Source organism: Nannospalax galili, unplaced genomic scaffold (assembly GCF_000622305.1).
Source record: "Nannospalax galili isolate Female #2095 unplaced genomic scaffold, S.galili_v1.0 scaffold1138, whole genome shotgun sequence".
Taxonomy (NCBI): domain Eukaryota; kingdom Metazoa; phylum Chordata; class Mammalia; order Rodentia; family Spalacidae; genus Nannospalax; species Nannospalax galili.
In genome coordinates, this window is record NW_008342297.1 from 2,320,750 (window position 1) to 2,325,907 (window position 5,158).

General features: G+C 48.4%; 1 pseudogene; it reads right to left on the reverse strand.

Moving 5' to 3' along the window:
* Positions 1 to 225: 225 nt before the first annotated feature.
* Positions 226 to 1,801, reverse strand: LOC103738227 (annotated as a pseudogene).
* Between the last annotated feature and the right edge of the window lie 3,357 nt (positions 1,802 to 5,158).

The window sequence follows — 5,158 nt, forward strand, 5'->3', positions numbered from 1 at the left end:
TGAAGTTCAGAGAGTTAAATAATTTGGCGGCTAGAAAGATGGCTCAGCAGTTAAGACGGCTTACTGCTTTTACAGAGATTCTGGGTTTGGTTCCCGGCATCCACATGGTGGCTCACAGCCTGTAACTCCTGGGGATCCAACTCCCTCTTCTGGCTTCCAAGGACACTTGCATGTACATGGTACACATGAACTCATGCAGGCACACACATACACACAAATGAATAATTTTTTTGACTGTCCTAAGTTGTTTATTGGGTATGAATTTTACAAACACGACTTGTATTAGCGGTAACGGTGGAGCTGCAGAGTGTTGCGCCGCCTCCAGGCTGCGCGGCGAGAACCACCAATAGTGTGGTGGAACTTGTGGCCCTTTCCAAGGCCACGGCTCTTACGGCCTGCAGATGTCAGCCCAAGCATGCAAGGAAGGACATAATTTGGCAAAGATGGTGGGTTTGGTCTGTACAAAAGTCCCAGAGGACCTTCTAATGGGGCTTATCTCAGAGATGGAGGGAAGCAGGAGTAGAGTGATTTTAGGAGCTGTAAAGAGCCAGAGATTCTAAAACCCAACAGGTGAGGTAATTGCCTGGTGCCTCCATATTATCCTCCTGGTCTGGGCTCTTAGCTCCAGGGTCGAGCTGAGCTGCTCTTCTGAATGACAAAAATGTGATAAAACTGCAAACTCCCCCCACCCCAAAGTCTTAGCACCTATAAGGAGAGCACAGAGAATCCCCTGTAGCTGGAGCTGTTTCTGGACCTGTCCTCTGCTAGCCCCTGTGCTGGTCTACAAGCAGCAGGACCTGAAGCTGACATCTGCCGAGGACCAGTGAGTGCTTTTCACGCACTGCATCCCACACCATCCTTGCAGGCCTTGTAGTTGGTATTGTCTCTGTTGGACAGATGAAGGCTTGAAGTTCAGAGAGTTAAATAATTTGGCGGCTAGAAAGATGGCTCAGCAGTTAAGACGGCTTACTGCTTTTACAGAGATTCTGGGTTTGGTTCCCGGCATCCACATGGTGGCTCACAGCCTGTAACTCCTGGGGATCCAACTCCCTCTTCTGGCTTCCAAGGACACTTGCATGTACATGGTACACATGAACTCATGCAGGCACACACATACACACAAATGAATAATTTTTTTGACTGTCCTAAGTTGTTTATTGGGTATGAATTTTACAAACACGACTTGTATTAGCTAACGGTGGAGCTGCAGAGTGTTGCGTTGTCTCCAGGCTCCCGGGCAAGAACCACCAATAGTGTGGTGGAACTTGGGGCCCTTTCCAAGGCCACTGCTCTTGCAGCCTGCAGATGCCAGCCCATGCATCTCCCTGTGCTTGTGGACTGGTCTGGTGATACACTGGGTGTCAGGATTTCTCCTGATAGCTTTATGGAATGGATCCATGAAGATAACCTCAAAGAACTTGTACTGGAGTCTTCACCAACCCAGTAAGAGTTCAGGACGCTCAAGGCCCCACAATAGCGTCCCTCTCTCTCCTCGGCCACAGACTGAAGGCTCCGGGGGAACTTGAGTTGGTTGACACCGTGATGGACAGGCTTGCCATAGGTTGTACCCTTAGGAACGGGGAGCTTGCGGCCACCACATCGAACACGAATCCTGTGTATGACCTTGCTTGGCCTTGTAGCCCAGCCTGCGCGCTTTGTCTGGCCCGGTGGGGCGGGGCACCCGGTGCAGCGCCGCCGCCGACAGCTGCAGGTACTGCCCGCAGCGCACCCGTAGCAGGAAGCGCTTCATGTCCGACTGCTTCTTCCTCCACAGCTCCTGGATGTACTTGAAGGCACCCATGTGGGCTCAGCTGATGGCCGCCACCAGACGGAAAGGACAAATAATTATTTTTAAAAAAGAGAGTTTAGCCAGGCGCACGCCTATGATCCCAACACTTGGGAGGCAGAGGCAGGTGGATCTCTGTGAAATAGAGGCCAGCCTGGTCTACATAGTGAGTTCCAGGGCAGCTGGGGCTACAGGGAGACCTGTCTGAAAGAGAGAGGGAAAAAAAAGTGAGAGTTTAAACTCTGGAGGCAGAGGTGGATCTCTGTGAGACTGAGGCAGCTTGGTCTACATAGTGAGTTCCAGGCCATCTGGGGCTATAGGAAATGGGGGGGTGGTGGTGGTAAGCAATTCAAAGGCACATAGATGTTAAGTAACAGAGCCAGATTTATACCACTTCTCTCCTCCTCATGTGCCATGATGGAGAATTCCTGGTTCTGTGTCTAAAGGGAAAAGCCAGATGAGTTGATGTGTATGGAGCTGGGAGAGGTAAGGGGGGATTACAGGCATTCATACCAGTTGTTCTTGTGATTGCTGTTGTTTACAGTACTGGAAACTGAACCTAGGGCTTTGCACATGCTAAGCTCATACTCCACCACTGAGTGCTATCCCAAGCCCTTATTTATTTGTTTGTTTTAACTTTTTGAGACAGGGTCTCACTGTGTAGCCCTGGCTGCCTGGAGACCACTACATAGACCAATCTGGCCTCAAACTCACAGAGATCAGCCTGCCTCTACCTCCGGAGTGCTGGATTAAAAGTGTGTGCCACCATGCCTGGCCTTATTCATTTATTTATTTTAGTTCATTCATTAATTTTTATTTTATGTATATGAGTGTTTTGCCTGTGTGTATGTGTCATGCAATGCCCATGTCATACAATGCCTGTGGATGCCATAATAGGATGTTGAATTTCCTGGAACTGGAGTTATAGATGGTTGTTAGCCACCATGTAGATGCTAGGAACTAAACCCAGGTCCTCTGCAAGAGCATCCAGAGCCATCAATTCAGTCCCCTAATTTATTTATTTTTAAGGCAGAGTCTTACACTGTAGCCCAGGCTGGGACTGACCTGGAACTCACTATGTATCCCAGGCTGGCCTTGAACTTGTACAAATCCTCCTGCCTCATCCTCCCAAATGCTGAGATTACAGGCATGAACCACCACATCCTGCTAAGTATTTCTTATTAAAACCAAAAAGGGCACTTGTCCTGTGCTTTATATAAAAATTATCAGAGAATTTGGGGGATTAAATGAAGTGCGATATCCCATAACCTCTTTAGGAAATGCTCCCATCAGCAGGTGCCTAGCTCCAGACAAACCTTTAGACTTTGGACTGGTCCACTCAGAAGGCAAAGCAGCCCTTATGAACTTCCTGCAGCCAGGTACTTGTTGCCTCTTGGAATCCATTTCTTTCTTTTTTTTTTTTTTTTTTTTTTTTTTTTTTTTTTTACTCCCTGTAGCCCCAGCTGTCCTGGAACTCACTATGTAGACCAGGCTGGCCTTGAATTCACAAAGATCCACCTGCCTCTGCCTCCCACATGCTGGGATTAAAGGCATGCGCCACCACACCCAGCTGGAATCCATTTCTTTGGACTCAAGTCTAACAGCCACAGAGCACTGGGCCAGATTTGGGTGGATCTGCACACTGTGGGGATAGGGTATGTGTGTGGCAGGATTCTGAGGAGACAGAACTGAGACCAGAGCAGAGGGATGAACAGCACCAGGATTCAGCACCAGGATTCAGCAGAGGGAGCAGTGGGAATAGTGACTGACTCCTGAATGCCCTAGACCTAGAATATTCCATGCTCTGCACCTGAGTTATACCAAGGTTGTTGCCTGCCCCAGTGTGGCTACTGGGCCCTGGGGATTGGCCAATCTTCACTGAGATAGTGTTAACCGTAACTATAAATTAAATTCTAAATTCTCTCATATTCTCTCATATTCTCTCTCTCTCTCTCTCTCTCTCTCTCTCTCTCTCTCATATCTTGTTACTGGGGCTTGAACCCAGAGCCTTGTGTATGCCCCCCGCATTACACTGCTTTGCAGCCTTACACTCCAAATTTCAGTGTCTTGGTACAAAAGTAAAACAGCTTATCAATGCTTTTAATATTGGTCACATGTTGGGATGATTTTTTGGAACTATTGGATTAAATAAAATAAAAGTGTGTGTATGTGTGTGTGTGTCTGTGTGTGTGCTGCTGGAGGTCCACCAGGACTTGTACATGACTAGGCAAGGATTTGGCTACTGAGCTACACTCGAGCCTTCGTTTGCATTTTTTGTTTAAGTTGGCTACTAGTGTTAGGGAAAGAGGAATTTACTGCTTGTTTGAATATACTGCTTGTCTGAATTTACTGCTTGAATTTACTTGTTTAAATTTACTGCTTGTAACCAATTAACTCAACTGGAGACACAGGCATCCAGAGATAGAGGCAAGTGCTACAGCCCCCCCCCCTGGAGCCTGACCTTTTCTGTGTCATGTCATGTAGACATGTCTGCTTACACAAGATAACAAGAAAGAGTCATACCAGGCACATACCAACCATCTCTCCCTGATTGAGACACCTGAAGGGAGTTGTAACATTTTTCTTGTTTTAAAGTTATTGGTTTGTGAAATGCTTGCTTTGAAACTATTGGCTGTATAAACGCGGCTTTTGTGTAACGGTTGTGGGAGCCTATATAATCTTTACCTAAAATTGCCTCAGGGTCGATCACTCTAACCAGACCTGCATAAGGACGGTAGGCCCCAGCTAGCTGGTTTAATAAGACTCTGCTTGATCTTTGCATCTCCATACTCATGCATTTGTTCTCCAGAAGAGACCCACCGAGTCACGGACCCTAACGTTTTGGGGGGCTCGTCCCGGGATTTGTGGGGGGCTTCTGGGGATCAAAGGACAATCAGGGGCAGAGTTTCTTTTCTCCGGACAGGGCAGTGTAAATCGTGGGTGGCTCCCTTGTGTCTGTAAAATCCAGAATAAAGTGGGAATCGCCATCCCGTGTCTGGTCTCGGGTTCGAGTCCCGAGCAGGGAAGTCCGGGTTCGAGTCCTGGCACCTAGGGTCTGAGTATCTCGGCCCTGGGGAGGAAGCCCGATCGGCAGAAACCTGGCGCCAGAGGAAGAGGAGGTTGAGCTCGTTACCTTGAGGCGGTCCGAGTGGACGCCTTTTGGGAGAATCACGAGGAGTCTCGGGGATCCCGAAGGTGAGAGTGAAGGTGGTGAGTGCGGTGCACGCCAGGGTGAGAGGAGGACCGGTCCGAGTGAATGCAATGAGATGTGGTGCGCGTGTTTGATGGTTGTGCTAATTGTCTTACTGGGGGGGGTCTGGTTTTGTATTTTTCTCTACACTCCCTATTTTAAACCTTCCCTTCCTATCTGTA